The 25,776-nt window shown below is 35.6% G+C and overlaps 1 protein-coding gene across 12 annotated transcripts in view; it reads left to right on the top strand.

Moving 5' to 3' along the window:
- Nucleotides 1-25,776, top strand: part of Fhos (Formin homology 2 domain containing) — a 117,398-nt gene that overhangs the window by 26,156 nt on the left and 65,466 nt on the right. The window lies entirely within an intron of this gene.

Genomic DNA, 25,776 nt, shown 5'->3' with positions numbered 1-25,776 from the left:
TTCTTGAAAATTCTTCATGTTCAAAAATGAAATGAGAAAACTTTATGTAGAACATCTTATATTTTTCACTTTTCTGTATTTTCATTGGTTTATGTGTCATTGTTTAATAGAAATTCATTTTTCCCTGAATGTCAGTGGGAACTTTCAGTATATTTGGGGTGAAAATGAATTGGAAGATGCATTTGTAGTCATATATCACGAGATGGTTTTGCAACAGGAAATTCATTTCCTGGGGCAAAATTTTTCTCTGAAAAATTCTCCTCGCTCGATCGAGCCTCTTACCACAACCTCGAGCAGACAATCTTCTCTCTTCTTCAGACATTTGTTCAGTTGAGTGATCTGGGAGAGAAAAAGTATGATGAAAAATAGAAGAAACCCGAAAAACGACAAACATCAGAGAGACGAAATGCAAAAAGAAATACCTTCTGTTTTTCTTTCAGTCTCCGATTTTTTTTCAATTGTTTCTTGCATGTTTTTTTAGTCTTTCATTTGCCTTTTTTTTTTTTTGGTGCTCCTTTGTCTCTTGGAGGCAAGCGAAAACCGCTCTGGTAACCGGATCTTCCACCGTTCAGAGATTTATCTAGCTTGTTACGATCGTAGGGCGCCGGGTCAAGTGTTCTCTTGGGAGTTGTATAAAGTCGGTGGTTGCTCTCAAATCACAAACAATTCTACAATTATTTTATAAATGTCGCAAATGTGTCGATAATTTTTTTACCCATGTCCACTTGGACGAGAGATTGCGATCTCATTAAATTCTATTTGCGACCACTGGTTTGTCATGTCATATAATCTACAAATATTATTTTATATAAATCGTTCAAATCATTATGATTTCCTAATGAAAGTCTACACGTAACCCCCAACCCCCTAACCCCCTTTTGCTACAATTCTCGACTATTATTCCATGAAAAAATGCAAAATAATATTTATCGTATTTTTGACGAGTCAAAATATCTCTCTCGAGTCTCGTCAGGCTCATCTCTCAAGCTCACCAACTGTCGTCCCATCTGCTTACACCTACCCTTGAGTGAATCCTCGAGGCACTCAAACCGATCTTCCTATATAACCACCTATACATTCACTCGCCAAGTCTTCGATCTCTCTTTCTCTCATGTTCAATGTCCAGTCACAAGCGGTCACATAAATGTGAAAACATTATCCTCATACACATACACGCAATCAAGCTCTTGTGCAGACTCTTTGTTGCATTCCGTGTTAAATACACACGTTCACATGGCCCATTTGGTCCCAACTTCATTCAGAAAACACGTTGGATTTTTAATTCTCCTTGGTGGTTCATAAAAATAAAATAAAAAACAAAAAAAAAGCTCGTCTCTTTAGTCTGACGACGAATGGCCTTTTCTTCTTTTATAAGTATTGGAGCGCTTGAGCCGATTATACCGGAAGAAAATGTGATGATCCCGTTGGCAATGTGCACGGCTTCTTAAAACTCCAGTCGTCCTTCGCTCGACCTTACTCTCCGGTTTTTATTTTTTTGAATATTAATAAGGAAAAAAGGGCTAGTGGAAGAGGACAGCGCCAATGATATACACAAAGGGGCGGGATCTGACAAAAAATGCAAAAAAAAATTCGGTGACTGATTATTCCCTTTTTTTTTTTAATCTCCACTTCCTTCAGGGCGGCTCTCGTCGGATTATATTTTCGGTGAATTTCTCGTTTAATATTCATGAAACACTGGCGACTGACAGGTGCGTAATTCGCTGGTAAATTTGAACGTTGTGATGCTACTTTTTAGGGTGGAAATTGAGTTAATGGATTGTTTCATCTCGGTTAATGATATTTTGGGAATTAATTTAAAGGGAAGTGAGATGAACGGCAATGGTGAAGAGATATTAAGTGTTTCTGTGTTGGTAACAACGGTGTTTGCACGGATAAACGCCCTCAACGCTTCGGTGATCTCCAAATGTAGGCAGTGGCCTATGGAGACTCACCAGGGTGTTGCAAGTTTCCGTGTGACGTTTCTCCTTTTACAAGTTTTCCAACACTTGCAATGGGTACCGGGTAGCTGCCGTTCCGTGACCATTCTCCTTGGTATTACGGTTCACAAGTGTTGTTGGGGGGGGTAAACGTTTAGGGGGAGGAATGGGGATGAAAATAACACGAGGGTATCTTACAAATAGCTTGGGAAACACTCAAATGAACAGTTTGACAGTTTTCTTTTTACTCATTTTCATTAAATTGATTTATGAAAATGGCATAATGCTGAAACTTTTCTCTACAGTAAAAAAGAAATTAAATTATTCGTCTGATCATCAATAATAAAGTTACCATTTCCAGGAGTGGAAAATTCTTCATCCATTACATTGATTACACATGCCCCCCTCCCTCCCCTTTCTTACTGGGTCCACTGAGTCGTGAATAAATAATAAAATGGGTCGTACAGTATAAAAAGAAAATGACAGATAATGATATTATTGAGATTCTAAGAACCAACGAACCGGATGAAATTAAATCATCCCTTTCGATTGACGGAAAATTAATTATCCTTTCGTACAATAATTTCTTCAATAAATAACAAATCAGTGCTTCGAAATCTTCGTTTTCCGATGCCGATCACGTAGATGATTTTTTTTTTTTCTTTATTTCCAAGGATCACTAAAGGACATTGTCACACGTCTGGACACTTCCTCATTGCTCCCAGGGGGTTTTACTGTTTCTAGAGTTTACAAACCCCTTCTATAATCATCTAATGCCGATGTTACCATAGATAACTTTGTCGAAGTGATGAACTCCGGTGCGAAATTCCACGCGCGTAACCGGCCACCAGAGACAAACGTGACGATGGACGTAAAGGGTGTGAGGGTGGGATGGGTGAGAGGGTGGAGGAGGGTTGCCTGCCAGAAACATCCCAAAGTCCTAAACTGTTATTGTTGGATTATATAGAGTGTGTAATCGTGAAGAGTCACCGAACAGTGCATGGAAGCGTTGAGAATGCGGTGAATGTTAAGTGTAGGTAGTAAAGCGAATAATCGTGATATGGTCGGTAGTACAGGGGCGGTGGGTGGGGGGGTGGGGTTGAAGGTGGATGTCACATGAAAATGTTGGTCGCAGTGATTATTTTTCTGTACTTATTGGTTTTTGTTTTTCATTTGCGTTTATGTTAGCTTGAATTTTCAAGAACTTATCAGCCGAAAGGTGTTTAAAAAATAATTTTTAGTTTAAAATTTTTATCTGTGGGTAGAAGGAGGATTTACTTTCATCAACGAATTTATTTAATTGTTGTTGGATAATTTAGTAGTTAATTGAAGTCCATTGATGCTTCAACTTCGCTTTCACGTCAGTTGAATTTTATTTTTAATCCCTCAGATGAAGTCTTCTGTGAATATAAACGATTAATAGGCGCTCGGCTGTTAGTGTATGTAAAATATTAATTAGGGTACCGGTAATGTGAGGAGCTGTTTCTCTGTTTGGGTGGAGGGCGTTGTTCACACTGTCATCTGTGAATAAATTTATAACAAAATGTTGATAAAACACTGAATATTCTGGTTTCATTTGTTCCGAAAGTGTTAATGGGGATTGTTTTAATCAAATTCATTTGATTTGGTTTTATTTGAATTTTTTGTTTTATTTGAAACACTGGTATTGACAATGGAAAACGATTTAGATAAGATTGTAGTCAAATGTCTAATTAGCCTGAGTAATTCATACATATTCATTCGTTATGTGGCCAATGTAATTATGTAGTCGTCTATTGAGTAATATGGCAGCTGTAACAAACTCGAGGGAGATAAACGAGGGCATTTGGTATTTTAAAATCTACGTATCTGTGTGAAATACCAATGCAGTTGAGGTAAAGCGAAATCGATAGCAGAACAGTTGCCATCAGTGGGTCTATTTATTTTGAAACAATCCCCTCCTCCACCTTCTATTTAAAGATAGAATCCAAAACAAACCGAAATGAAACTCTCACGAGGGAAATGGGGAAAAAACGATCCAAAGCAATCGGCCGATGTATTTTCTTCATTTTCCAGGGCAGACTCAGTCGGGAAATCTGAAATCTATTCTATACCTATATCAAACAATCAAAACAAGAGCAAAAACAATAATATTTTTTTTCTATACAACATTGGAGGGGATTATCCTCTCTGTGAAAAAATTCTGATAAAAATTACGGAAACGATTAATTTTTATTGAGTAAATCTCTTCCTGTAAAAGGGAAAATTATCAAACGAATGATTCCCTACGTTTCAACTATTGAACGAGCTAATATATATATATCTAACTATTACAAGTCAGATATAGACATGTCATCAAACTCGATTCTTTATTTCTTGATGATGTGCTATTTCTAAATATAAATTAACTCATCGAAATTTCAATTGATCACTAATTTAATTACGCGTTCTCGGTCTTCTGAAAATGATAACGAAAATCGTTAATTGATCGCTTTTCATCGGGTAAATATCAAACGGAAAAAATACAGATACATTAATTCTGAGATGATACACCGATGGTAAAAGTTAGCATTGACGTCACGATCCAATAAAACAGCCGTCACGTTGAATGTCAAAGACAGATGCGTCCAAGGAAGATCGTCACCCGTTTCTCCGTTGATATTTTTCATATTTTCTCTCTTCATTCATTTTTTTTTTTCTCATTGTCATTCCTTTTTTCATTCAGCATTTACGGATTGTAAAAAAATGAGTGAATTTTCACGTAAATTTTTTTGTTAGTCTTAATTGGTATCCTTTAAATTGTCAACGATCCAAAATACAATGGGGGCTGTGTAGAAGCCACCATTCAACAAAAACATCACCATGTAAAGTTGTGGTTAGAGATTCTGTGAGTTAATTGGGGCGCATATAGGGTGGAGTTTAATTGTCGCCTCTTCATTATTTCGTATATTTCAACATTTTAGTCTCATTACGAGGCACTGGGTTTCGTTGTTTCCTCACTGTTATTTTTGTTTTTACCTTTTTCATCATGTGTCTTTGTCAGAGAAAACTTTTGTATGTGTACTTGGGGTCCTAGTAACAGGACGAAGGGAGTAAAGGGTCGGGGGGGGGGAAGGCTCTGGGAGGGGGTTTATATATGTACTTTGGAGGACATGCAAGACCCGTGCGACGAGCCGTGACGTGAACGTATAAAGAGGCAGATACACCTCGAGGACTCTTATTTTCTGTTTCATTTTCTCCCATATTTTTTTTTTTTTTTTTTTTTTATTAACTCTGAAGAAGAGTTGAGGAAGATTTTTATTTTTACCCCGGTGAGTGAAACAAGGAATATGTCCATTTGCGGTTTTTAATGCGATAAGAGTGATAAAGCATATTTTTGTCTAGTTTCATCAGGAAATGAAAATTTTTTTGTGATTCACTGTTGGAAAATGAGAGAAATTCATTTGGGGGAAAAATTTATAGATAAAAAATTCTGAACTACCTGTTAATTAAAGACCACTTGATAAATGAATGAAAGTATTTTTTGATAAAGGTAAAATGTTTAATGCAATGTCTTGAAAGAACTGGCACTGAATGAATGAATGCTCGTGAGTAGAATATTTAATTATAATATATCCTGGTAATTCTCATTTTACAATTCTCTTCAACGTTGAAGTACTGTGAATCGTTCAAATGCCTTCACTACCCCTCCTCCCATCGGGTTGTTTCACCCCTCGTACGATTAAATAAAAGAACGAGGGAATAAAATTTTGGTATTTTGTTTAACGTGTCACTTACACGTACACGTAAATCCTATCGGAGTTGCCTATCGGCCAATTAGCAGAAATGAGATCAGGGTTTGAGATTAACTACCAGCTTCCTGTGACGCTGACTGGGTATTTCATTGGTTCCACTTGCTCCCCCTTCCGTCTCCTCCACCCTCCCTGTCTTTACCACCACCTCATCCAGCATTTATCTTGTTCGTTTTTTTTTTTTTCCAATCGTACCTTCTTTCAACACAAATTTATATTTCTCATTCATACATACTTAATAACGCACGGGCATACGGCAAAGTACATATAAATGTGCATAGCGGTGGTACAAACGTTGCTATAGGGGGGCATATACGTCGCCTCCCCCCTTCCACCCCTCACCCACCCTGTGCGTAGGTTATACAAACCTCTGGGAAACTGGTTATAGGCCAACAGACACCGCTCGTTAGCTATCACGAGACTGCCACTTGGGGACTCTATGTGCTCATCTCTTCACATTCACCCATCTATTCACCCCACCGTGACACACATTTACCTTCTCTCTTGTCAGTTACCATATTAACATTTTCCAATTAACATATAGCCATTAGAAGAAATAGCAAAAATTTCTGGTGTTTCAATTTTGGTGGGAAAATTGTGATTTCAATGCAGGTGACAGTAAAGAGTGTTTCTGAGTGATGTTGAAGGATCGGTGGTGGGATTGGGCTCTTTGACAGGAGATAATGAATGGCCAACATTGGGCCGAGGTTCGGCCGACTGTTGGCGATGGTCATGCAGTGATTTTCAGGTGATCTTGGAGGCTCGCTTAGGTCAGGTTCGGTAATATTCAAACGTAATGTTAATGATCTTCGAAACATTATCGTAACTTTGTAGAGAGGTGGCCAGAATAGTTGATAGTTAAACATTTGGGTTAAACAATGGAAAAATTGATGATTAGCGTGATTGGAAAGAGAATGGGTTGTCGATTTGGAAAATAAATATTTGACGTAATTTTAAATAATTCTGCTCTTAATGGCGTTCTCCAGTGATGATTTTAGATATTGATCAAGTTCAAATTTTTGATTACGGAAGTGAGGCAATTATTCCAACGATCATTAGAGCTACAATGACCTCTTTCTCAATTCCCTCCAACTCGATCATTACCAAGACTCGTGACATAATGTAACAAAGAACGATTAAACTCATCTCTTTATATCCATTAATTACATCTGCTGTACTTTTCATCCGTTGTTTATGTTTCTCGGTCATGTAAAAAAAAATTAATTGAAATGAAACTATTTCTTGTGAATTGAGTCGACACAGTCCCACGTACATCGTGACTATTTATCCAGTGGTGTCTGGAGTCAGTTGAGTTTACGGTGCCTCAGAATAGGAAGTCCATATATTTAATGTATATAAATGCAATGGGGAAAAGAGGATAGAAAGGGTACGAGGTCAGTCGGGGTTAGTTGGGCGAGATGATGTCGTATGGCCTTAACTCCAATTCCCGTATACATTTTACTCTGTTTATTCCATTTTACATTCCTCAATCAGAAAATTCATCTTGTCATCTGAGAAATTTTATTTTATTCATTCGATATTTTTTTTAACGGAAATGGCCAACATTTTGATTATTCAATTGCTTTCGACATGTCCTGGTCAATGATTCGTGTGATGGTAATAGTTATAAGTGTGTGTTTGAATTCCACAATTTTTTTTTTTCTATTTTTCCTTTCACTCTCACTGACTTGTCCAAAGTTCTGTATCACGCTCGACTCGATCTTCGAGAAATTGGATACGTGATGGGACTATCCCTCGGTGATTTTTTCGTCATCATGAGTATATACCGATGGCCAACGGGTTGGAAGAGAGACAGTGAGAAGAAGGAGGTGATAATACACGGTTCACAGAGCTGTGAAAATTCCTGACCTCTACAAAACAGAATCTTCAAAGATACCTGAGAAAGAAGATGAATTGTTCAATTCATTGACTGTGATTGATGAAAGCAGGATACAATGGGGTAAAAAAATTGTGGGGCAGGAGGAGGAGGGGGTGGGTGGGGTGAACGAATCACTGGAAAATTTCATTGAATGATGAAGGAAACATATCTTGTTACGTGAATGGAAAATTGATTGATTTTTTTTTTTTTTGAATTTTCATTGACAGATTAAATGATTTTTATCCACTTTTTCACGGCTATAATATCGATGATTCAGAGGGTTGAGTTCAAAGTGCCCTCGAGAGGGTATTTGGGTCAGTTGGTTGGTGGCTTTCACATCACAAAATCGTAGGATTTATTTGCGGCCGGACGGGGCCTAATGGTGAGACGGAAGTCCTTTATTTCTTGGTGTTGTAGACTACGGTTTCACTCTTTCCCGCAACAACCAATTTCTCATCACCATGAAATCCGGTGGAAGTATTTAGATGGTGATTTGTTATGAGTTTTCAAGGACAATTATGTTGAGAGGGTAAATATTAATGGTGAAATTAGATTATTGTTACGTTTCGGAAGAGTATTGGGGAATAAATTTCTTTTGTATTGCATATATCGCAGTTATTTTCGGTAATAATTTTGCAGTATGTTTCCAAATGTGGAATTTCGTTGTGTCATTCATAATTCATTGCTTTTTAATTTTATTAAATTTAATCAGATCATTAGTACAATGATCGTTATTTTTACTGATTCTTTAGTGGAAAAAAATGTATAAATTTGAGACGCCATCGGCATTCTACCATCGTTCAATGCAAATCGATGAAAATTGATGAATTGATTTGATTGCAATCAGTAGTAATATATATTTGATATCTGCATAAAAAAAAAATTTATTGCACGTCCACACGGACTGATTTTATTCCTAAAATTGAAGGATTCCAGTGCCTCCATTCTCAGTAAAAAAAAAAAGTTCCCATGAACCTCAAAATCTTGGAACCTCAGGAATTCCACGTACAGGATAACGGTTGAAATGCAAATTCTCCCTGGGTCTTAGACCGAGACGACCCCACGATGCATAAAGCCCATAAACCGGGAAGGAGAATCCACCGAAACACCCCGGCGTTTCATACAGATTCTAAAAAAAGGAGAGTAAAAAATGAGGGGGGAGAAAAAAAAAACGGAGAAAGAAAAAGGGTCATATCTTTCGTGTCGTGGGTAGAAGACCGCATTGAGAAAATCTGTGACCGGATATACGCGTAATATTGTTCAACGACAAGTACATAGTTACATACACAAGGCAAAACTTGTATCTCGTTGTTCCCCTGGCCTATCCAGGGTACACGGTACATAACAGAATTAATGAACTAACTAGAAAATGTTGGGTGGGGGTGGGGAGAAGGGAGGAAAAAAAATAGTGGGGGAGAGGGACACAATGGGCAAGGGAATGCGGAGTATCTGGCCGCTTATGATGCTAATGTTGCCTCTTTACTTTGCATGACAATTACCCGAACTGTCCAACGCCATGACTAGAAGGAGGGCAAGGGTGCCTCATTTTCCAAGCCCTCAACCCCTCCGGTTGGCTAGCTACCCCTCGTCATCCCGGAGGGCACAACTGGATAGAAATTCAGTGCTTCCAGCGCCATTTTGTTTTGTTAAATGGCATTTTTTAAATTCTCTTCGACACTTTTGGGTGATTTTTCTGGAATTTTTTTTACTACAACCCTCATTTCGTGGGTCTATTCTTCTCCCATTACCCTTTAATATAGTCCTGGAGGGCTTGGAGACGTGGACGTCCCCGAAGACGATGTAAAATTCATATCCTCTTTCCAATTCTTGTCATTTCTATGCTGAAATTCCCTTATGCTTTGGATTTTCTGGGATAAAACGCTCGGTGGGAGGGAGGAATCGATACGAGATTCAACGGGGGTTTGTTGGATTGATAATTTTTGTACCCTGAGATACCCAGTGGAGATTCGTTTCTAGATTACCTGGGAATTTGACTTTCCGGATATTCTCGTAGACAGTCTATTTTAATTCAATTTGCATGATCCGAGGGATTAGGAGGAATTATTTATTTGATAAGGTTCATTATTCAGAGACAAAGAAGTATGAAAGGATGCCTCGTGAATTTGAAGTAGTCCATTTGTCAGAAATACTTTCTCTCACTTCATCCGTGGATTTATCTCGATGTTCATTCAAATTATTCCTGTCGTGTACTAAATTAAGAATATTTTTATTCGATAATAACGACATAATGAATGAAACAATATTCGACAAATTAAAAATCTCAAGGCGAATGTAATCGGTGACTCCTCTCATGCAATTAATATTCCGTAGAAAGATAATTCAGTAACCTCCTCCAAATATTACGAATCTTGTACACAATTACCTGTTTATGTTCAATTCATTCATAAATTATTCCAATTCATTAAATTCAATGGATCGTAAACATTAAGTAAAATTAATTTGCTGAATTGAATAAATTTATTTCAATTCCCTCTCTTCCCTCCACCTCAAATCATCAGATAAATCGCCTGGTGTACTTGTGCAGGTTCATTTACCTGTGGACTAACATTAACAATTGCGGATAAATTAACGTGATCGATGCATTATCCACATCGGTATGCACTTTGTCTCTATTAGAAAGAAGTGAAAGCGATTGAATCACTTGACCGTAACCATTTTCTAATATAATACTCTGCATTTCCTCTCCTTTTTCACATCCACCATTCAATATATGTGTGTGATTGCTTGGTAACGGAAGGGATACTATCTCTCTCACCCTCTCCCTCATCGACTGTAATCGTGGAAATATAACGATTGATCGTGGTACAACAAGAGTCGATTTGTCTCAGGGAGTTTAACGAGAATGTAATTCTCGTCACGAGATCGACGTCTCTTGTTTTTATTTTCGGTTTTAAAGAATTTAATAATAAATAAATATTGGAAAATGTTGTGCGCAATAACGAGTGAATAGAGGGGAGAATACGTGGTATGATTTGGGGGAGGATTGAGTTAAAAAATCAGGTGGGAAATTGATGATACTGACCGCAAACCGCTGTATAATATATTAACGTGATAATATCGATCGTGGAATCGAGAGGGAGTTTCATAATACCTCCGGCAAATTCCTTTGACCCATATTACTTATATAGATATTCTAAAATGGTTTTGTTTGGCGCCAGTCGGCGATTAGCATCGATGATTTTTTAAACATTTTTCAGGCAGATAAATAAAGGGTAATGCTTCATTGAATAATGTGAAATTTTGGAATTTCTTTAGTAGAAAAATGTTGATAATTTGTTGACAAGTTCGTCTTTTTCATTCTAATACTGAAAATTATAACGTTAGAATATTTCTCCTTGAATTACAAGGAAAACAACTTGAGTGACAAAATTCACGAAAAATTTAATTTTAAATTGAATTCAAATTTACAATATTGAAAATATAAAAAAACAACTGTTGCCTAACAAAAAAATGTGCCAGTGAAGAAGGATAAGAATTGTTTTTCGTTATTTTTTATGGAAGTAAAACATACTTTTTTTATGGGAAACCTGTGAAGCTGAAAAACGGTTAGATCGATAACAAAGCGATTGAATCAGTGGGATTCTACCTGTGAAAATCATGTAGACTCGGCCGATAGGAACAATGGTTATCCCCAGAGGTCGTGTGTTATCCACCTACTAACATGAACGTGTGATTTTAACATTTTCTCGGTACCTTTTAAAGGAACATAACCGATGTATACCGGTAAAACGCAAATGTCCCGTCTTCCACTTGGCAGTTTCGAGTATGTATCACGTCTATCACGTGAGGCATCTCGTTGCTCTCCTGCCATCTACTTAATTAGAAACGTATTGAGTTTAAGTTCACACGTGTCCCACGCGTTTTAACAAAGGCCCACTTTGAAGGAAACCGTAGGTATAAATTTTTTGTGATTTTTAGGTACTTCTACGGGTAATTAAAGACTTGAGTGGTGATTTATACGGTTTGACATGCCGTTTTGTTTGTATAGTTCTGTCATTCAAGTTGTTTCTTATCCACCTATGGTATACGTAGATAATTATCTGAACTAGGAGATTATTATTTCAACAACTAGTCGTAGAAATTTAACAACTAACCAATTAAAGTCAAATAATTTCTATCAGTTTCCGTTGGAAAGCATTTTTTTTTTATAAATGTTCAGCAAATTTTTTGGTTAATTAAATTCAGCAACAAATGGTAGATAATTGGGGAAAAAATGATAGAAAATAATTATTTTCTATTATTCGATTCCAAGATTTGATGAAAAAAATTGATTTAATTGAAAAAAATGATTTGACAACATTTAGATAAACTCATTTCTTTGGTGCTGAATTTTTTAGCTGCGTGTAATTATTGAAATTCATGAAATAATTTACTCCACTCTGAATTTCGTAAATTTATATCGTTTGAGAGTGAATATTGGAAATAATTGTAATGGAGGTCTTTGATCCCAAGACGATCTAGGATTCGTTACGAACGATCGAAGCCATCCGTTCCGTAAGGTCAACCGTAACGACCCAGATTAACAGAAGGTATATTAGTGAAGACTGCCTTGAACTGTGTTTGCGTGCATAACTCCACCTCCATTGAAATTTTATTATGTTTGGATGAATCAAATGATGGGATTTACTTCTTGGAAAGAATTATTCTAAACACGCGTGCGGTACCAGTGTCGGGTTCATATTGAGCCAACGAAATTCACGATATTTCGTAACATCAGGTAATGGAATTTTTATCGCACAATAGAATCACATCGAAACATTTCATTAGTATTCAGAGAAACATTCACCGAATGTAATGTATGATAATTAGGGCTACTCAGGGGACCAGGACGAGAATTCACTTTGAAGAAATTACGTCACTATAAAAAAAATGTGTCCATTTTCGGTGATATTTCAATCTTCAGAGGTATTATATCGTTTCCTCTGGACTTTGGGAGAATTCATCGAGTCTCGTTTTCTCTTTATTCCTCGCAAAACTCAACCCTCGCTACGGCAGGTTTTGATTATAAAAATCCCAAAATTAGATGGATTTTTAATTAAAATTGATTACCGTCAATCAATAAAAAATTAGCGCGAGAGACATTCGATATATCGAAACGTGTTAAACTGGATATGGGATAAACTTCATATCGTTTATCTTCTATGTCGATATTTCCACAATTGATATCTCCTAGATTTGAAATTTTTGATTATTGATAGGAAGTTAGTCCGGTATTGATCACCAAATCCCCAGGAGTAAACACCTACTCATTAGATACAATCTTTGGTCGTAAAATCCAAAGACTCGTTTGACGATCTACTCGAATCATGATACGAATGGTTCCAACTTTCCCGGACAGAGTCACCAACCCACGTAAAGGGATTTCTATTTCACTAAATCATCACTTTGTCATTGATCACGAAATGATCTTTATTTTCTCGTTGATATCAGTTGATGGGGAGATTCATTTGATTACAAAAAATAGGATTTCTCTAGATTTGCAGTTTCTTTTGTTCATCGCATCGCTAATCCCGCAGTCTGATTACAATGAAAATAATTTATTCTCATGAAGTAATGATAATTTAGTTGTTGAAACTTCACCGTTTTATCTTTCTCAATCAAAGCTTGTTAATTATTTCGAATAATTTCCCAACCGCAACATGAAGCATCACTCAGTAACCACATGAGCACAATTCACCGGAAATTGTTGTTATTCGTAAATTAAAAAGAATTATAAAAATAACTCTGGATATTTCATCTTCATTGATCTATGTTAGATCATAATTCATGAAAAAGCCCACAACCACAATTTTCTTGATGCGTCATTGGGTAACGACAGCATTAATCTCGGAAAAAGTTTTTTCTCTCTATACGAGACAAGTTCTCTGATTAATAACGAAGTGAAGGAGGATCTGCAGGATGTAACTCGATCCACTCAAGTAATAAAGTTGACGAGAGAATTGAGAAAAAAAAATGGAAAAAATTAATGAAAAATGAGAACAGAGAAATGCGAAGAGAATTGAAAATTTTCACTCAGTGAAAATGTTTTCGCGCATCTTTCGTGACCAGTATGATTGTGGTGATAATTCATGGGGACATGACTCGGTGGTAAAACGACGGGTTGAACAATCTGTATAGGCAAATTCGAGTGCATTTCAAGTTTTATTCTCCTATCCAACTCTTTTCGCCCACGTTCTCTCGCCCAGGCATTCTGGGATTGACGGATAACTCTGCATCCATGGGAGAACACACTCACTCGAGAAATATTACAAATCTTTCCCGAGACGCAGGATATATTAAAACTATGCGACAGTGACAGAAAAAAAAATTGTTCTGTTAAAAAAATTATTTGTATGAAGTAAAGATGTCGATGCGAGACGCGAGAAATATTAGAAATCTTCATTGAGACGTTAGATGTATTAATACTATGCGACATTTCGAGATACTCTTGATGAACAGAATAACTTTTCTGTCGTTGCAGTTCACTTTGTCGATCGCAATAATCCGATTATTTGATTTCTTTCTAATCCCCCCGTGAAGTGATAAGCCGAGATAAGTCAATTCTGACAATCGATAAATTTTCAATAAATATCATACAACTGTTCACCAACGGCATCATGCAATCACAGATTGTTCCTCATTAATTAATGAAGAAAGACCCGCATTGAGGATCACTTTATCTTTCGCGGATATTTCGGAAAATAATTAAAATAGCGCAATAAATCCAAAAAAGGGCCCGAATTTCGTATTAAATCCAACGGCATTTGCTAAATGAACCTCTGAAATAGGATAAATGTCAGGAGGAAAAGAAAAATTTCTTAAAAAAGGGGAAAATGGCGGTTACATCAACTATCCAACGAACGTGCGCCTACGGACCTTGATATGTAAATAAATCGACGGGTGAGAGTACCTGAGTGAGCCACGCGAGTTGCTAAGGCCCACGTGTCGCATTGTCGACGACTGTATACATATACCTTTTTCTTCTCCCTCTCAATTTTTATAATATTTTTTTTTTTTTATTTCTACCAACTCCCTTGTCGCGTCTGGAGTGTTTCACCTTTCTACAACACGCGACGTCATCCCTACCACGTTCTTGTAATGCGTTCTCACGATTTTTCACCTCAACGACTGTCCCCTCACCGCTCCCACAGCCGTTTTACTCCAACGATCAGCAGTTACCCTCAGGCAACGAACATTGAGCTGTAAAATTCTAAAACTTTGCGTTACAGCTCCCTCTCTAGTCCCCTCATTTTTAATGTCTTTTTCTTCTTTTCAATTTCACCGTGTCCCCTTGGCCCAATGATGACACGCCAATTAAGCTGACGATGTGAAATAATTTATTCTAAAATTGTTGGAGGAGTTGAACACAGGGGGGTTTTGACAAAATTTTTAAATCCTCTGGCTCATATCGTTAATTCTAACTTGGTTATCGTACACCAGCTTCCTATCACTACCTGAATCTCCGATGTTCGACTAAAAAAACTAGAAAATCATTTCACTCGAGATAACCCATCCAAAGTACTTTGGATATCCTTCAAAGAAAAAACTCCTGGCAACGGGATTTCTCCTCATATGGTGACCAATCTAGGGTTAAAAATACACGACAGTTGGTGAATAGGAAGATACGATAAATTTGTCCTTTACCTCATGACGATGAAGCCGGGTTAATGGTGAATACGTATCGGATATCGAAGCCCCATCTTATCGTTGAGAACGAGAATAGGGATGTTCACGTGTGAATGCACAGACACTAAAACACCCAACGACAGAGGGGTTCCACTCTGGTGTCGAGTGACTTTTTTTTTTTTCTTTATTGTCGTTTTTCTCGCTTCCCCCTTCTTACGTAATTTATGTAACCCTACACAGATTCCATTAATCATCCATATATCAAGTGTTTCACGTCTGTCAAGACAAAAAAAAAATGTTACTCGCTTAAGTGAATTTACGGGATTGATTCCATCAAATGTAACGCGAGAGATAGAGAGATTGATGTTTGTAGATGATTTAATTTACCGTTATTGATTACTTTGTAATTAACGGTGGAAAGTAAATTGATATTTTTTTACTACTTTTAATTTCTCAGAATTGGGAGGGAAATGTTGTATCATTCAAATGTGATTGCTAGCGAAGAGAAGATGCAGTTGAAACAAGCTTTCAACTTCATCTCAATCCCTTGATTCTTTGCTACCTCTAGTCGACCAAGTGAAAAGAGTGCATCGTTCCATCACCGAACCACCAGGGAACCTCCCTAGCCCCCCTCCTCCTTCCCATCCACGCTTCAACCTCTATTTCTTCTTTTCATCCTCACTGCGGTGGCAAACACAGTAGTTTCAAGATGAGATGTGGGCTTTCCTCCTTTTCCTTCTGTATAAGCTCATTCCTCCTCAGCCACTTGTATTCTTTATCATCCAGGGGAAGAAGAATTTTCACGAAACAGAGGAACAAATGCCTTCTTGCCAACTAGCTACATGCCGAAAATGTTAGCCAAGGGTGAAGTCTATGCAATTCTCAGTTATGGAGGAAAAAGTAAAATCGTGAGGATTTTTTTTTCCATTTTACCATTTTCTCAATCACATCTTCAGATTGTGAAAGTCACATTGAATATTGTGAGGGGAAGTTCAGAAAATTTTTAAATTTTTTAGTGATTACGAATCTATTTGTGTGATGGGTAGGAGATAGGAGTATATCTGTGTGTGGAGGTACTATTTCAGGAGAAAATATTCAATTCAATTTGGTTTATTCCTTTGATGTCATAAAAGTTTCTTTCTGGTTCACGTGAGCCCTTTTCACTCCTCTTTCTGAATCCTCTGAGTGCATGTATCTAGATAAATAATTATTGTTGGCTAATTTAATAATTGGAAGGAAGAACACTAGTAGTTTGATATAATCAAAGAGATGGTGCAGAAAAAAAAAAATTACATGGAGTTGTTGGAAAATCATCGCGATCGGTTCAGTTATTTTGAGACAAATTCCATTTTTTTATAATCTCTAAAACTGGTTCATCAAGAATGTCTTTCCTCCAGCGATTCTTAGTGATACATCTAGTGGTATTTCTAGCATATGGAATTGGTTCATAATATTTTTAGTCATCAATTATCAGTTGCTCAATTTAAAATAAATTTTATGACTAATTTTTTTTTTCAATTATTCCTCATTTTTTTCATTAGTCAGCCCACTTGAGAGCTTTTACCGTATTGTCATTAGTTGTTAATATATTACGGATTAGATTAAACGCTATTAACTTAAAAATATCTCCCAATATCTGTCCAATAAAATCATAAAATAAAAAAAATGTTGGCATTCGTTAATTAAAGCTTGCAATTTTTCCGGATCTATTCGCTAGCTTTTTGACAATGGAATTGTAAAACGTGGAAAAACGAAAAGATAAATAACGCATCAAGTGACGGTCAAATGCCTCCGACAAAGAGACCTCGGTTCTCTGCTTGTTTCACCCAATTTTTTTCATTCTTTTTAAAACTATTCATATCTCCAATGTAAAACCCTGAATCAATAAGAATAAATGAATTGTTCGAGTGTTTGCATTGGTAAGGACATACACCAACAGTCTTCATATAAAAACTTTCCATTTAGGACTGAAAACAGGGACCATTGAGAAAATATTTGCATTTCGTCAATGCTAAACCCCTAGACGCGGCGAAATTGCGAACAAACATTGATAAATGCCAACAGTAAACTGTAACCAAGCGAAAATATTTCCGTTCTGGTATTCGAAATGTGAATTATACAATTCAATAATTATTATTTTTAATTATTTATATGAGTAGAATACAGTTTGATTGTAAATTTCATATAAAATTTCATGTGATTCAATCGTTTGAAAATAAATACAGTCCTTTATTATCGAGATTATTAAAATTGGACATTGGTGTAGGATAGCGTAACTACCACTCATTATTTTAAATACAACCATCTCGTTTAACTCCCAGTTTTCCGTGTTGTACTGTATAAATACGAATAATAAATAACGTACATTTTGGAATGGTGAGTCAGGATGGAGCTCGTTACGATTGGACGTGTTGAAATATCAGAAGTGGTATTGCAATGAATGACCATGTGATCCATCAGAATGAAAATTAAATTAAAAATGGAGAGAAAAAAAATTGTGACATTCAATTTAAATGATCGAGATAACGAGCTCGGCGGATAAACTTGAAAAAAAAAAGTTGGTTCGTTTTTTATAAAAAATTGACGGGTGGGAAGGGGAAGGGTTAATGCGGTTTTTATCACCTCTGCAGTATTTGGAAAATTTTATCTACCGTTTTTGGTTGAAATTCATTGACGTAACGGAAAAAATAAATTATCATTTTGTAACTTTTTCGCTGACTCTGGTTTTTATTTCAATTAATTTTTGTTGATAAGTGAACGGAAATATATTGATAAAGTGAGACTATCACTGATAATAGTTTTTGGAAATTATGGGGAAATGATGGTCATAATTATCGTGGGAGAGATATTGATTTGCATATTGTTTAGGAATTCACGAGTTTTCATTGAATTTTCAATCGCATATAAATATTCAGAAATATAGTTTCTCAAATTGCAGGGAAATTTACATTAAAACTTTTAATAGTGATGGGTAATTTACGGTCGGAATAGGGTAATAAATATAGTACTCCGTAATTAACAGACAAATGAATTGAGTAATCGAATCAAGTGCATTACTTGGAAAATCCGATGGGGCATTTGGTTTGAAATTCAGTCAGCCTATACGAAAATTAAATTAACAATTTACAATGATTCTACTGCTGTAATTACTTACATTAGTTGATCCTCGTTCACTCAATTGACTGGTAATACAGTGTTGCAGTACGGAAAATTGATAATTTTTGAAGTGGGCCAACAGTGACTAATGAATTATTCTATAATTCATATTGTTCTGCAAAAGAATGAATTTATTCAAGCCGAATAATTATTAGTCGGAGAAGACTTATGTATTTACCTTCTTTTATCTATTAATAACTAGACAGAGTCCATTGAAGCAATCGGAGAATTAAATGAAACATTTGCAATCTCTCCTCGGTTACATTATTGCCTTCAATCTCATTAAAAAAATCGAAGAGAATATTGCTGCAATCGGAGAATTGATAATTTATGAAGTGGGCTACATTAAAAAATGTGCAATTCCATAACTCACATTCATGTGCAAATAAAATGAATTTATTGATGCATAATAATTATTAACCGAATGCGATGCACAAATTCACTTTTACGTTTGAAAATTTCAGTCTAAAAAAATTGTACGCAGTGAAATGATAAATATTTGAATTTTGGAAAATGTTTGTCTATATCGTTGATTGGATTGTTTACATTAATCACTGAGGGTTGAAATAATTGAAGGACAAAGAAGGCAATAGATCATTCATTAATTGCTTCACCGTAATAACAATTAAATGATGAGTTATATTCTCCAATAAATAAAATCAACTTAGTCAAGCAGAATATGGTGTAGTTGTATGGGATGAAAAAATTAACTTCCACTCTGTGGAAAAATTTTCAGGCGAATAAGTTAACAATTTTTCCCAAGTAAAATTCACTCAGTGTTTCAGCTCACGAATAATTTACTCCCGGCTTAGTGCGAAGGGATCTTAATCCATTCACTGAACTGTTAAATTTTTTTTTTTCCAGTGGTAATATCCATTTTCTAAAGGGCTTAATATTTTTGATATTACATGAAAAGTGTTTCCGTTTTTTATGTGTCATAAAGTTTTAGTATCTCTCGTATACATCAGTGATATTGAGATGAAGAATACAGTGTAACAGTTTTTCATCGTAAAAAAATAACTTGAGAAAGAGCTCTTCAATTTCACAACAATTTCACGAAAATTTTGCGGATTTTTTCCCAAAGACTTTTGCAATCAAACATGTTACCTCAAAAAAATTGTCAATTACACTTATGAAAATGGATAAAATATGAAAAAATAGTTCGGTTTTTTTGTCTTCATGGAATCTATTGAAAAAAAATTACAAAAATTTCGACAAAGACCATTACGACATGTTCTCATCGAGTTTTCATTTCCGTAATTTACACATTACAAAATAAACTTGGTTTTCCATTGCGAGAGTATCCTTGCAGGTGTGCTTTCAGGATATAACAGAATGAGAAGTAAACACGTATATGTGGAATGCATGCATAGTGAAATGGGATGGGGTTTTCACCCTGAAAATTTAACGCAAAGATATTATGCTGCCGTCATCCCTTCATGGCCCTAATGGCGTACGCCGTCGCCCATAGCTTTTCCTCCCTTTTCCGGTGACCTTGATCTCTCCTCCCCCCTCTCGATTCTCCCACTAACCCCTCTAACAGGGGTTTAATTATTCAGGAAACAAAATATTGTTCATTCATTCTTGTCCTCCCTCTCAATCGCCTTCACCCTCTTCTTTTTCATTCTCGTCATTATTTTATCTTGATACCTAGTCCGCGGACAAGTCCTTTTTGTTTATTGTTGTTAGGATGATTAGGATGAAAAGAAAATAATTCGATGCTATAAAAAAGTTCAGATAATATCGAACAAAATTTGAGAGTTTTATGGAATTCTATGTGGAACCGAAAATAATTGTCAAATTTTACCGACATTTTCTCGAACTGTTTTAAATCCCGGAGAATTACCTGAACATTATGTCTCATTAGCTTCAATGTTTAGATTAATTTTCATCATATTTCGCTACTGGAATCATCACTTCCCATTGTTTCCATAAAAATATTGAATACATCCAAATGAACTATCGCATTTGTTTGTCCATTCAGTATGACAGAATTAAAATAGCTTTATCAGTATTATCAGGATGCGAGTGACGTGAATGAAATGTGATAAAGTGAATGTGATGATGGACAAAACAGAAATTGTCCGACTGTGCTTTGTTGAACATAAAAATCAGTTGAATATCTGGAATGTTCACGTCATGTTATTTGAGGAGAATTATCGCGATAGAATTTTCACTATTTTTCCCATCTATGATACCATTTGATCCTGATACGAGTGGAAAATAACTGAATAACATTTATTTTTATTTATAATCTAAAGCAAAAGTGATTGATTCACTTCTGAAAATTCAATTTTGCCGAATCGAACTCACTCGCAATAACTTGAATTTCATACTTAACGAGCAACAAAACCTCTCAAGTACACGAAGAAAACACAAGTACAGATGTTTTTTCTCGACACCAGAAAACCCTAATAATGAAATTCAATGGAAAAATATTGGAATTGTTGAAAAAGAAAAATGCATTCCTGTGAAAATAACTTATAACGTGATCTTCAAAGCCTCCGGTGTCGATCTGGGTGATCCACGAGACTCGTTTGTGGCAATTGTTAACGACTCGAAGCATCTCAGCGGAATGAACCAAAAGGGGGGGAAAAAAAATGAAAAAAAAAAAAAAAACAAGAGAGAAATAAAAGAGCGGAACAAAATGAGACTATGAAGCTCAAGCTATTCGGTCTCTCCTTTAAAAGATAAACTTGACAAAATATCTTTCTTATTTTTATGAATATTATACCCTAAGGATGTTGAACAGAAGAAAACAACGGCGTTGTATTCTCCCTGGTCTATAATCATCGATAATCGCAGAGACCAATCAACGGTGGAAATGTATCTATAACTTTATTTTTTTTTTATTTTTCTCATGAATTTCCGAGAAGATTCAGATGCTCATTTCCTACGGCTAAAAAAGTGACACTTTTTACACTTGAGAAGTAATAACAATTTCTGAAGTAAAAACTGAAATTGTTTACAGTCTAGATGTCTTCTTCATTCACTGGAGGTGGAGAAAATTGTGGGGTTAAAATAAGTGAGAAGGGATGAGGGAATTTAAAATGTACAGTAATAGGAATTTATCGGGTGACTATTAAATTTATATGAATGACGTCACAAGTTTATTTAATACTTTCGCTCTCGTGTCTATGCACGCGCGACTGGATACGAGATAATGTCTCGATACTTTACTGTTCATCATTACAGTGCACGTGTGTCTGATGTGTCACCTATAAAATCATCCATGCATAGTGAACTTTGATACAATTCACAGTTTGTTGAACAAGGAAGAAGAAATTTTGTGGGCTGGAATACGGTATTGGATTGTTAGTTGTTGGTGAATACTTCGTCGATAATTGTGCAAACGTTTGAGTCAATGGGATGAGAGGGAAAGATATTTCAGCCTTGAAATAATTCGATATCGAGAATAATGCAGAACTATCGTGATCTCATAATCGTTGAGTCTATTGGAAACAAAGATAAGATTATTCATCAAACTTTCTCGGTACTATTTTACCAATTTGTTTATACATTAGTCATGATTGTGCTCCATATCTGAGGGAAAAGAAATGATTCATTTATTCCAAACGAGATTCATTAATTATTAATGAATAGCCAAGTTGAATTCTATTTTTAAAAAAACAAACATCGAGACTATCGATATCTCGAGAGTCTGGCACGCTTATTCATCATTGGGCGAAGAGAGAAATTTTTCATAATTTTGAAAAATTAGTTGATCAAAAAATGGTAATTATCATGATTAGTTTGAGTAAATTTTAATTTTGATGGTTCCATGATTCTCTGGTATTCATTTTTATCTATGACATTTTCACCCCCATTCCCGTTAAAATTCTAGACTAATTCTGCCTCCAGATGAGACAAGAAACCGTTATTTTATGACCATTGAATCATCTCGTTCCTCTAACTCGTAATCCATTAGCAATGCAATTAATTCGATGAATCTGCTATATTTATACTGGTGATACTTGACTGTTACGTTATAATGTCCATTTTATCCCACCTATCTATTTTATATTTAACTAGTTCACGATATTAAACTCGTGGGTGGTTTCTGTATCGATCTCCCCTTATGCTCGTCGTATTATCGTAGTTGAAAACCGGTGTGTTCCACTTGCATCTCGGTACGTGGAAGACTCGGTTCGACGATTATATGGGTGACGTATCACGCACATACCCGACACAAGAAACTTTATACATGTGTAATATATATACTGTATTTCCCTTAGCGTTCCTTTTCGTTTTAACTCTCGTTTCACGGTTGAACGCGGCCACTAGCGCAAGTAACACCAGAACAAGTATTTAGAGACGATCAGAAAGTAAAATTAAATGTAAGAATAAGGATTACATTTTTGAAATTTATATTGACTCGATGGTGATATTTTAGTGAGAGTAATTTTTATATTACACCGTAAACAATGAATAGTTATTTTAAACGAAGTTCTTACTATTTCTGACGGATGAATGGAAGTGTGAAATTTTTTTGAAAATTGATAGAGATTTTTGGCTGATGGATGAGGTTGGAAATTGTGATTGAAATAGTGTAGAATTTCTGGAGTAAAGCCCACCCTGAAATCTTCATCGTATCATAATCTCAACGTAATTTAATATACCAAACTCATCTGTGAGTTCTCCTCATTCCACCAAAGTATTCAACCGGTTTTCGATTTCAGTTAATGCAACTACACACCAACTAAAGTCAGACGGGAAATTAGTATTATTTTATTCAGTGCAATTGTATGTTTCAACGACGAGTTTTGTTTCATTAATTTCTAGTTTATTTGTAATAACAATTTGTTTTTTTTTTTTCATCACCGGGCCAAGGTGACTGATAATTCCAGGAGTCTGGTTTATCCGTGTGGAAAATGATACTCGTGATTTATCGTACTCACTCTATAACCCAACCGTTAGACTGGTTATACAGGAGCATTTGTGTTATAATAACAAATTAATTCTCGGTTAACCGAGAGCAGTCGCACGATAAATGTACGGGGGTGATTAATTCTTGGGGTTAAATCGATGAGAGTTGGTATTTTTGGTGAATAAAATTCTAGGACAATGAAACAATGAGAGGGGAGGGAGGGAGGGAGGGAGGGGTGGGTTGTTTATCAATCATTCGGTGAATGATTATTGTGACGGGTTTTATCTTGAGTTATGGCTGACTGATATTTATTGCCAATTTTTATGAAACTCTACTATTGCATTAGTAGTCATTAAGGATATCCAAGTAGGGTAGTACCACCAGTAGATTAATGTCTGGCAATATATTTCACCTTTAATTGAATATTGCTTAAAAACAACGGGATAATTTTGGTTTGGTTTTTGCATGCGGTAATGATACTTTGGAGGAATTATGGGGCAGTTTGTTTATTGCGGTAGAGAGACATTTTCCATTAGAGAAAAATGAACTAGGTAAATATTAGGAATGTGTTTCATTGGCGACTCAAATTACAGGATCAACGAAGTTTATCCTGGTGATTTTGTCTGAATTTTTCGCGATAAATTGCAATAATTTTGGTCATTTTGAAATTCTATCTCTACTTCCGAACTTTTTGGCATTAAAATTCGGAATTGCATGGCAAAGACAAACAGGATTATAAATTTTCGGGTAATTTTTTAGTGGAAAAAAACAGCAAACCAGATTTTCAAGGATGAAAATTCTTCCACATCTATTAAATATACAATACTCATAAATTCAATTAGAGTATAGGGGAGCAAACTCATAATGCAATTGATATCTCTAGGAATATATTTGAGTCAAACATGACCCAAATATGAAAAGACCTCTGTGCCCACCGACAAAGAAAATTTAATTCCAAGATTTGCAATTTCAATGTTCCAAGTTTGTACGTCAGTAGCAAAAAATTGTTACTAGTTTTCTCATGCAATTTTTTTTTTTTATTCCATTCACTTCCTCTTTTTTCCCTTCTCCATTTCAGTATCACGGTTCATGCATTGTTTATTTGAATTGTAATTTGACGTGAGCAAAACGTGGCTGACCTCATTTCAAAAAACGGTGAATCCCAGAGACTCATTCTGTGTCTCCGTGGTATAAGGTATAAGGGTACCTCGAATATGTATTACGTAACGGTTTCTTCCCTCTTGGTCACGACAAGAAATAAATAGAAAAAAAAAATGTGATTTAAATCAAATCAATTTTTTTCTACTGGAAACAGAACATAGCTGGGAGGAAAAGTACATGGAATGAATTTCGTTGGAGAGATCAAATGAATAAACAATTATTGAAGTTTTGTCTTAAATTATTGTCTTCCGATAGAATGAAATTTTTCTTCAAATTTATTTTTGTATAAAATCAATTTTTTGTGATTATTAACGCGTTTATTTCATCATTAAAATTTACTGTCGCTCCAAGATGGTAATTAACTCGAAAAAGATTGGATAAAAAATCTTTTCTTATTATAACTCTATTCATTTTCTTGAGGAGAGTGAAAAAATGACGAACAAACAGGTTTGATTCACAAGAAAATATTTATCTGCGCGTTGAGCACAAATATTAATCAATTGCAACAGTTATTAAATCTCGCAATCACGGATGCCATTTATTCTCTAGAATAATGCTCAACCGCAATGTTGAATCCACTAAAAACAGTGCATAAATTCTGGAAATATAATGTAGGTTTCCTGCCTAGGTAGAATCCATTTGGGCCACCAACTCAAAATCGCTCAAGTCGTTATAGCCTTGTTATATGCAGCCATAGCACCATCACTCGTTCCCTTTCCTCACTCGTAGCCAACTATTTTGAAGCTGAGATTTTTAGAAATATGGGTCACCATTTGGATGCTTTCCTCGGAAGCTCTACTATATAGAATCTTCTCGTGTATGCCTCTTGAATATCTCCAAAAGTACAAGACGAAACGAAAACTCCAATACGATCGTGGACTTTCCTTCACTCATTTTTCATTTTTTTTTTATTTCTTCCATTTTCTGCACTCACCGATCCTTCTCTTTTCATATCTTCCGGTTGTCTGAGTATTTTTCCGTTCGTTAGACAGGATCAAATTCTCGTCTCAATTCCAATATAAGTAAATACTTTTCTCCTTGTATTGGACCGGAATTTTCCATCAGTATATTATGCTGCTCTTGAAATACGAAGGCTGAATCGCCTCAATGCACCGATCAAAAAAATCTATGTTTCCAGGAATATATTATTATTATTTAAAATTGCTATTTTCCGAGTGTATTTCTTCAGATCAGTTTTATCAGGCAGTTGCTATATCAATGTATCGGATAATTACTCAAGAAATAATGTTAAATAGGATTAAATAACAATCATTAAGGTCTGACATTCTTTCTAATTATTTCTCATGAGAATATTCCAGATTTAAAAAATCTGAGAGCTAATGAATGACGTTTTCTCGAGATCATATGTAGCCGAGTAAT

Source organism: Diachasmimorpha longicaudata, chromosome 8 (assembly GCF_034640455.1).
Source record: "Diachasmimorpha longicaudata isolate KC_UGA_2023 chromosome 8, iyDiaLong2, whole genome shotgun sequence".
Classification (NCBI taxonomy): Eukaryota; Metazoa; Arthropoda; class Insecta; order Hymenoptera; family Braconidae; genus Diachasmimorpha; species Diachasmimorpha longicaudata.
Note: the sequence above shows the minus strand (reverse complement) of the source record. Positions and strands in the feature narration are given on the sequence as shown.